Below are 10875 nucleotides of genomic sequence, written 5' to 3'. Positions count from 1 at the left end.
ACTCCAGTATTATAGTAACATCAGTGTACTACACTCCAGTATTATAGTAACATCAGTGTACTACACACCAGTATTATAGTAACATCAGTGTACTACACTCCAGTATTATAGTAACATCAGTGTACTACACACCAGTATTATAGTAACATCAGTGTACTACACTCCAGTATTATAGTAACATCAGAGTACTACACACCAGTATTATAGTAACATCAGTGTACTACACTCCAGTATTATAGTAACATCAGAGTACTACACCACCAGTGTTATAGTAACATCAGTGTACTACACTCCAGTATTATAGTAACATCAGAGTACTACACACCAGTATTATAGTAACATCAGTGTACTACACTCCAGTATTATAGTAACATCAGTGTACTACACTCCAGTATTATAGTAACATCAGAGTACTACACTCCAGTATTATAGTAACATCAGTGTACTACACTCCAGTATTATAGTAACATCAGTGTACTACACTCCAGTATTATAGTAACATCAGAGTACTACACACCAGTATTATAGTAACATCAGTGTACTACACTCCAGTATTATAGTAACATCAGTGTACTACATTCCAGTATTATAGTATCAGTGTACTACACTCCAGTATTATAGTAACATCAGTGTACTACACACCAGTATTATAGTATCAGTGTACTACACACCAGTATTATAGTAACATCAGAGTACTACACTCCAGTATTATAGTAACATCAGAGTACTACACTCCAGTATTATAGTAACATCAGTGTACTACACTCCAGTATTATAGTAACATCAGAGTACTACACACCAGTATTATAGTAACATCAGTGTACTACACTCCAGTATTATAGTAACATCAGTGTACTACACCACCAGTATTATAGTAACATCAGAGTACTACACCACCAGTGTTATAGTAACATCAGTGTACTACACTCCAGTATTATAGTAACATCAGAGTACTACACACCAGTATTATAGTAACATCAGTGTACTACACACCAGTATTATAGTAACATCAGTGTACTACACTCCAGTATTATAGTAACATCAGTGTACTACACTCCAGTATTATAGTAACATCAGAGTACTACACCACCAGTGTTATAGTAACATCAGTGTACTACACACCAGTATTATAGTAACATCAGAGTACTACACACCAGTATTATAGTAACATCAGTGTACTACACACCAGTATTATAGTAACATCAGTGTACTACACTCCAGTATTATAGTAACATCAGAGTACTACACTCCAGTATTATAGTAACATCAGTGTACTACACACCAGTATTATAGTAACATCAGAGTACTACACTCCAGTATTATAGTAACATCAGTGTACTACATTCCAGTATTATAGTAACATCAGTGTACTACATTCCAGTATTATAGTAACATCAGTGTACTACACTCCAGTATTATAGTAACATCAGTGTACTACACTCCAGTATTATAGTAACATCAGTGTACTACATTCCAGTATTATAGTAACATCAGTGTACTACACTCCAGTATTATAGTAACATCAGTGTACTACATTCCAGTATTATAGTAACATCAGTGTACTACATTCCAGTATTATAGTATCAGTGTACTACACTCCAGTATTATAGTAACATCAGTGTACTACACACCAGTATTATAGTATCAGTGTACTACACACCAGTATTATAGTAACATCAGTGTACTACACACCAGTATTATAGTATCAGTGTACTACACACCAGTATTATAGTAACATCAGTGTACTACACACCAGTATTATAGTATCAGTGTACTACACACCAGTATTATAGTAACATCAGAGTACTACACCACCAGTGTTATAGTAACATCAGTGTACTACACACCAGTATTATAGTAACATCAGTGTACTACACTCCAGTATTATAGTAACATCAGTGTACTACACACCAGTATTATAGTAACATCAGTGTACTACACTCCAGTATTATAGTAACATCAGAGTACTACACCACCAGTATTATAGTAACATCAGTGTACTACACACCAGTATTATAGTAACATCAGTGTACTACACACCAGTATTATAGTAACATCAGTGTACTACACACCAGTATTATAGTAACATCAGTGTACTACACACCAGTATTATAGTAACATCAGAGTACTACACTCCAGTATTATAGTAACATCAGTGTACTACACTCCAGTATTATAGTAACATCAGAGTACTACACACCAGTATTATAGTAACATCAGTGTACTACACACCAGTATTATAGTAACATCAGTGTACTACACACCAGTATTATAGTAACATCAGAGTACTACACCACCAGTGTTATAGTAACATCAGTGTACTACACACCAGTATTATAGTAACATCAGTGTACTACACCACCAGTGTTATAGTAACATCAGTGTACTACACACCAGTATTATAGTAACATCAGTGTACTACACCACCAGTGTTATAGTAACATCAGTGTACTACACACCAGTATTATAGTAACATCAGTGTACTACACCACCAGTGTTATAGTAACATCAGTGTACTACACACCAGTATTATAGTAACATCAGTGTACTACACTCCAGTATTATAGTAACATCAGAGTACTACACTCCAGTATTATAGTAACATCAGTGTACTACACACCAGTATTATAGTAACATCAGTGTACTACACTCCAGTATTATAGTAACATCAGAGTACTACACACCAGTATTATAGTAACATCAGTGTACTACACACCAGTATTATAGTAACATCAGTGTACTACACACCAGTATTATAGTAACATCAGTGTACTACACTCCAGTATTATAGTAACATCAGTGTACTACATTCCAGTATTATAGTATCAGTGTACTACACTCCAGTATTATAGTATCAGTGTACTACACACCAGTATTATAGTAACATCAGTGTACTACACACCAGTATTATAGTAACATCAGTGTACTACATTCCAGTATTATAGTATCAGTGTACTACACACCAGTATTATAGTAACATCAGTGTACTACACACCAGTATTATAGTAACATCAGTGTACTACACTCCAGTATTATAGTAACATCAGAGTACTACACACCAGTATTATAGTAACATCAGAGTACTACACTCCAGTATTATAGTAACATCAGAGTACTACACTCCAGTATTATAGTAACATCAGAGTACTACACTCCAGTATTATAGTAACATCAGAGTACTACACACCAGTATTATAGTAACATCAGAGTACTACACTCCAGTATTATAGTAACATCAGTGTACTACACACCAGTATTATAGTAACATCAGTGTACTACACTCCAGTATTATAGTAACATCAGAGTACTACACTCCAGTATTATAGTAACATCAGAGTACTACACACCAGTATTATAGTAACATCAGAGTACTACACTCCAGTATTATAGTAACATCAGAGTACTACACTCCAGTATTATAGTAACATCAGAGTACTACACACCAGTATTATAGTAACATCAGAGTACTACACTCCAGTATTATAGTAACATCAGAGTACTACACACCAGTATTATAGTAACATCAGAGTACTACACTCCAGTATTATAGTAACATCAGTGTACTACACTCCAGTATTATAGTAACATCAGTGTACTACACTCCAGTATTATAGTAACATCAGTGTACTACACTCCAGTATTATAGTAACATCAGAGTACTACACCACCAGTGTTATAGTAACATCAGTGTACTACACACCAGTATTATAGTAACATCAGTGTACTACACACCAGTATTATAGTAACATCAGTGTACTACACACCAGTATTATAGTAACATCAGAGTACTACACACCAGTATTATAGTAACATCAGAGTACTACACTCCAGTATTATAGTAACATCAGTGTACTACACACCAGTATTATAGTAACATCAGTGTACTACACTCCAGTATTATAGTAACATCAGTGTACTACACTCCAGTATTATAGTAACATCAGTGTACTACACTCCAGTATTATAGTAACATCAGAGTACTACACTCCAGTATTATAGTAACATCAGAGTACTACACACCAGTATTATAGTAACATCAGAGTACTACACACCAGTATTATAGTAACATCAGAGTACTACACCACCAGTGTTATAGTAACATCAGTGTACTACACACCAGTATTATAGTAACATCAGAGTACTACACACCAGTATTATAGTAACATCAGAGTACTACACACCAGTATTATAGTAACATCAGTGTACTACACACCAGTATTATAGTAACATCAGAGTACTACACCACCAGTGTTATAGTAACATCAGTGTACTACACACCAGTATTATAGTAACATCAGTGTACTACACTCCAGTATTATAGTAACATCAGTGTACTACACTCCAGTATTATAGTAACATCAGTGTACTACACTCCAGTATTATAGTAACATCAGTGTACTACACTCCAGTATTATAGTAACATCAGTGTCAGTGGAACGCCTTCCAACTGAACAAAAGAAATTAATGGAAAAATAAATAAAGAAATAACTTAGGAAAAATGAGAATAATGATTTTTGAGAATTTTACTTAAAATTTAAATATAATAAAAAAAATGGCCTTCAGTTCTTTTAGTTGGGCAGGAGTAGGTATGGCCCTGGATAGTTCCTTTGATGTTATTTATGTAGGTTATCCTGGGCAGATGGTAATAATCCGATGTTCTGGAATCTCCTACCACTTGGATGGAGCACAAGTAGAATAGGTAAGGGCCGGTAGTAGTAGAATAATGTTAATAAGTATTATTAACACATGTCTTGCTCCTTTATCTGGCGTCTATCCTGGAAGACCACGCCAGGAACAGAGCTGGTAATAAGAAAAAATAAACTGGTTACCCATAGTCATGATAATATAACATTTAAGAATTGAAAAGAATGATAAATGCCAAAATCATTACTGGTAACCAGCAAACAAAATAAGAAACAAAGTGATACTCCTGGTATATCACCCTACCTGATTAGGAGAAGAGTGGAGGTGAAGTGACTCTCCAAACTTCAACCCACACCAGGTAAGGTCAATATTACCAGGAGTAGAAACTAACAAATCGGACACCAGGAACTAGTTTCGCCCCAGCCCGCCAGAGGGGGGGGGGGGTGCACGCGACGTAACTAATGGTTCCTGGTTGCCCGAACAACCTTAACCCCACTTACACCTACTTTTCCCTCACAATCAGAGTACTACACTCCAGTATTATAGTAACATCAGTGTACTACACACCAGTATTATAGTAACATCAGTGTACTACACTCCAGTATTATAGTAACATCAGTACTACACTCCAGTATTATAGTAACATCAGTGTACTACACTCCAGTATTATAGTAACATCAGTGTACTACACTCCAGTATTATAGTAACATCAGTGTACTACACACCAGTATTATAGTAACATCAGTGTACTACACTCCAGTATTATAGTAACATCAGTGTACTACACTCCAGTATTATAGTAACATCAGTGTACTACACTCCAGTATTATAGTAACATCAGAGTACTACACTCCAGTATTATAGTAACATCAGTGTACTACACTCCAGTATTATAGTAACATCAGAGTACTACACTCCAGTATTATAGTAACATCAGAGTACTACACCACCAGTATTATAGTAACATCAGAGTACTACACACCAGTATTATAGTAACATCAGTGTACTACACTCCAGTATTATAGTAACATCAGAGTACTACACACCAGTATTATAGTAACATCAGTGTACTACACTCCAGTATTATAGTAACATCAGAGTACTACACTCCAGTATTATAGTAACATCAGTGTACTACACTCCAGTATTATAGTAACATCAGATTACTACACACCAGTATTATAGTAACATCAGAGTACTACACTCCAGTATTATAGTAACATCAGAGTACTACACTCCAGTATTATAGTAATATCAGAGTACTACACTCCAGTATTATAGTAACATCAGAGTACTACACTCCAGTATTATAGTAACACCAGTATTATAGTCAAGGGTGTTTCCTGGTGTGGTCGCTTCTGTTATATGCCGGCTTAAGAAGTACTTATTGAAAAGGTTAAATAATTGTGATATGATAAACTGTTGGTCCAGACTAACTCCAGGGAATCTGCTATTACAGTTCTTGCTACCTTCTTCCATTTCATATGAAGTGATTTCTTGCTTCCCATACAGAAGCATCAACTCTCTGCTGTATCCAGCTGAAACGAAATGGAAGTTACTAGGGACACGTGTTCGAACACGTGTTTTCAGTAGATTACTCTAGTTTTAATAGCGTATTATCTTGAAACAGGGTACCGATATAATGCCCCTGCCACACGAACTGCTGCTGCTTCGCTGCCTTCTTGGTCCCCAAAGATAAGCTGGTCTGGATGAAGTATCATGGCCGCCTCTGTGTGAACATTTCTGATAGTCTCTGTAGCAACCGAGGCGGCGGTATGTTGTCTTTGGCAATGAGCCTAATTCCTCCATCTTTCTTTTTCATGTTTATTTTTCAAAATACATTTATTTGTTTAAATTTGGAGGGTAGGTTGCTGTAAATGACTTAAGAGATTAGTGTGTCTTTGGTACAGAAAATAATCCCTCCACAATAGCCACTAAGCTACGAAATTTGGGCTCTACATACACTCAGTAGCCACTTCATTAGGCACACTTTTCTAGTATTGGGTAGGGACCTCCTTTGCTCCCAGAACAGCCTGAATTCTTCGTGGCATGGACTCGACAAGGTTCTAGAAACATTCTTTGCAGATACTTGTCCACGTTGACTTGATAACATCATGCAGTTGCTGCAGATTTGTCGGCTGCACATTCATGCTGCGAATTTCCTGATGCAAAACATCCAAAACGTTTACGCCAAATTCTGACTACTATCTGCATGTCACAACATAAATCGTGATTTGTCAAACAAGGCAACGTTTTTTTCAATCTTCAACTGTCTAGTTTTGGCGAGTCTATGCCCACTGAAGCCTCAATTTTCTGTTCTCAGCTGACAGGGGTGGATCCCAGAATAATCTTCTGCTGCTGTATCCCACCCACTTCAAGGTTCGATGTGTTGTGCATTCGGAGATCCTCTGCTGCATACCACTATTGTGACATGTGGTTATTGGAGTTGCCGTCACCTTCCTGTCAGCTTGAACCACTCTGGCAATTCTCCTCTGATCTCTCTCATTATCAAGGCGTTTAAATCCACAGAACTGCCACTCAAGAGACTGCTGTGTGTGAAAATCCCAGGATATCAACATTTTTAGATACTCGGACCTCCCAGTCTGGCATCAACAATCATTACATGGTCAGAGTCACTTTTCTTCCCCATTCTGAAGTTTGGTCTGAGCAACAACTGAACGTCTTGAGCATATATCTGCGTGCTTTTAGGCACTGAGATTCTGTCACATGATTGAATGATTAGATATTCGCATTAACGAGGTGTACCTAACACAGCAGCAACTGGGTGTACATGTAATTTTGTAAATCATGTCAATTTTGTGATAAATGATGCGGAAACCTACTCTTAGTAAGACAAATTCCAAGATACTTGTTTCCATAAAATTGGCTAACTGAAAGATTCTATCCTATAGTCAATCTTTTTTTCTGGTTTGTCGCAACCGCAACCATGATACTATAAAATACAGTCAACCACACATTTGCTGCTCCTGGTTTGCTGTTATACCCAGTGTAGCCCAAGTGAGGCTGTGATCACTTTCAGTTGATATAACATTGTACTGGATGACAGTAGCAAAAGTTCTCTGGGAAAATTATTAACGCAGTGCTGTGCTGCTGCGTTTATAATGCTTCACGTGATATACCTTTGATATACCTTTGAAGAGTTTCGAGAGTTTCTCTCCTCTCGGAGCTCGGCCATGGGCCAGGCTCGTCTGGTGCTTGCCTGGTCAACCAGGCTACTGCTGGAATGGAAATATAAACACAAATGCAGTATAATGTGATCCTTTATTGACAACGTTTCACCCACACAGTGGGCTTTTTCAAGTCACACACGGATCTACCTGGGGTTGGAGGTACGGGAGTATTTATAGTCATGTTCAGAATGTTGAGGTCAGGTGGAGAATGCTGCATCTGATGATCTACCGGGTGGGGTTATAGAGTCTTGGGTAGCTAGGCAGGGGTATTGGACAAGTTGTGAGTAGACATTCTGCAGTATTTTCTAAACTCCACTATCCTCGTCACTTCATCAGAGACTGCAGACGGCGGGCATTAAACATCTTCAACACACCCAGAGAAGACACTGCCGAGAAGAGATACATAGTCCTTCCCACCAACTCCATTGCCAAACATGTTTCCAACATCTTTGCCAAAACATCATTCCAAGTATCTACCTACACAACCACGACCATCAAGGACATCACCAGTAGTAGACAGGACAAGCCTCCATCCTCTGCAGGGGTATACATAATCCCTTGTAATGACTGCAACAAATTATATGTGGGCGAAACATCAAGAGACCTCCAAACACGTATTTCAGAACACCAATATGCAAGCAGGACTGACGATACAAGGAATGCCTGTGTACAACATCGCAATTCACACAACCATTTAATTAACTACAGAAACTCAAGACTTATAGCCACAGAAGACAACACTCAATACAGAAGAATCCTGGAATCATCGCTTATCTCTATAACCAACAATTTCAACCAGAACAATGGCTTCTATAACAAAGCTGAACCACTCGCCAAGAAACTTCTTCATCGCTATCCCACATAAGAACATAGAACACTGCAGAAGGTCTACTCACAACTTGTCCAATACCCCTGCCTAGCTACCCAAGACTCTATAACCCCACCCGGTAGATCATCAGATGCAGCATTCTCCACCTGACCTCAACATTCTGAACATGACTACAAATACTCCCGTACCTTCCAACCCCAGGTAGATCCGTGTGTGACTTGAAAAAGCCCACTGTGTGGGTGAAACGTTGTCAATAAAGGATCACATTATACTGCATTTGTGTTTATATTTCCATTGTGTCGGTATTTTATACCATTTATTTCCAGGCTACTGCTGCTGGAGGCCAGCTGCCACACACATATCCATCACAGCCTGGTTGATCTGGCACCTTTACCTTTGAAATACCTTTGGCCTGAGCCCGGCCATGGGCCAGGCTCGTCTGGTGCTTGCCTGGTCAACCAGGCTGTTGCTGCTGGAGGCCCAATGCCCCACATATCCATCACAGCCTGGTTGATCTGGCACCTGTGAAGATACTTGTCTAGTTCCCTCTTGAAGGCTTCTACACTTGTTTCAGCCGTGTTTCTGATATCTTCTGGTAAGATGTTGAAAAGTCTGGGACCCCGGATGTTGATACAGTGTTCCTTTATTGTCCCCACCGCACCCCTGCTCCTCACTGGGTTTATTTTACACTTCCTCCCATATCTGTCACTTCAATATTTTGTTATGGCAGTGTGCAGATTTGGGACCGAGCCCTCGAGTACCTTCCAGGTATATATTATCATGTACCTCTCTCTCCTCCGCTCCAATGAGTATATGTTCAAGACTTGCAGGCGTTCCCAGTAGTTTAGGTGCTTTACTGGCTCATTGTGAGCCGTAAACGATCTCTGTATTTGTTCCAGCTCCGATATTTCTCCTGCCTTGAACGGGGCCGTCAGCACTGAGCAATATTCAAGGTGAGGGAGCACTAGCGATTTAAAGAGTGTCACCATCGGCATTATTTCCCTTGTTTTTAAAGTTCTCAATACCCACCCCGTCATCTTCCTGGTTGTCGTGATCTTCGTCTTATGGTCTTTAAAAGAAAGGTCCGCTGACATAATTATCCCCAGGTCTTTTACGTGTTCCTTACGTTCTATTTGGTGACCCTCTTGAGTTTTGTATATAGTGTTCCATTTGAGTTCATTTTTTCCATACCTAAGCAGCTGGAACTTATCACCACTGAACGTCATGTTGTTCTCCACTGCCCACTGGAAAGCACTGCTTATGACTTCCTGTAATTTTTCAGTGTACTCTACGGTGGTGACTTTCATGCTTATTTTAGTGTCATCTGCAAATGATGATACAAAAGTGTGACGGGTGTTTTTATCTAAGTCTGCTATGAGGATGAGAAACAGCAGAGGTGCCAGGACAGTGCCTTGGGGCACTGAGCTTTTAACCTCGCTGATGCTGGATCTTGCCCTGTTCACTACTACTGTTTGTGTTCTGTGTTAGGAACGCGAAAATCCACCTGCCTACCTTCCACGTAATGCTCATGGCCTTCATTTTGTGTGCTATCACTCCATGATCGCATGTCAAACGCCTTTGCAAAATCCGTGTAAATCACATCTGCGTTTCGGTCGTCTTCCAATGCCTCCGTAATTCTGTAATAATGGTTCAGCAGCTGTGACAGACATGATCGTCCTGCTCTAAAACCATGCTGGTTCAGGTTATGTTGGTTGTGCTGGTCCATGAAATTTGTAATCTGTTGCCTCATCACTCTTTCGGAGATTTTTATGCGAGAAGTTAGGGCTACTGGTCTAATTTTTAGCTAGTGCTCTACTACCCCCTTTATGCAAAGGAGCTATGTCTGCACTCTTTAAGACCTCCGGTATTTCACCTAGATCTAAGCTCTTCCTCCAAAGAATACTGAGGGCGCGTGCTAGTGGTACTTCGCAGTTCTTTATAAATAGAACATTCCATGAATCTGGTCCAGGTGCTGAGTGGGCATGTTGTCCATTTCTTTTTCGAAATCTATGGTATTTGTACTTATGTCAGTATGTCTGCGCGGCCTTCTGCTGGAGTGAAAAATATTTCTGCTGTCATTTAGTGTGTTGCTGAACACCGACTTATACTGTTCTTTTAGGATTTCACTCATTTCCTGTTCATCGTCAGTATACGAGTCTCCTCTCAGTAGTGGTCCAATTCTACAGGTAGTTCTTAGCTTGGATTTTCCAT

General features: G+C 39.0%; 1 protein-coding gene across 1 annotated transcript in view; it reads right to left on the bottom strand.

The window, feature by feature from the left end:
- Positions 1–4642: 4642 nt before the first annotated feature.
- Positions 4643–10875, bottom strand: part of LOC128698891 (protein phosphatase 1F-like) — a 225052-nt gene continuing 218819 nt past the window's right edge. The window contains exon 5 of the mRNA XM_070096781.1: positions 4643–4800. The gene's annotated coding sequence lies outside the window, so the exon portion shown is untranslated. The remainder of the gene's footprint in view (positions 4801–10875) is intronic.

The sequence above is a fragment of the Cherax quadricarinatus genome, chromosome 55 (genome assembly GCF_038502225.1).
Source record: "Cherax quadricarinatus isolate ZL_2023a chromosome 55, ASM3850222v1, whole genome shotgun sequence".
Taxonomy (NCBI): domain Eukaryota; kingdom Metazoa; phylum Arthropoda; class Malacostraca; order Decapoda; family Parastacidae; genus Cherax; species Cherax quadricarinatus.
This window is presented reverse-complemented; position numbering and strand designations above follow the sequence as displayed.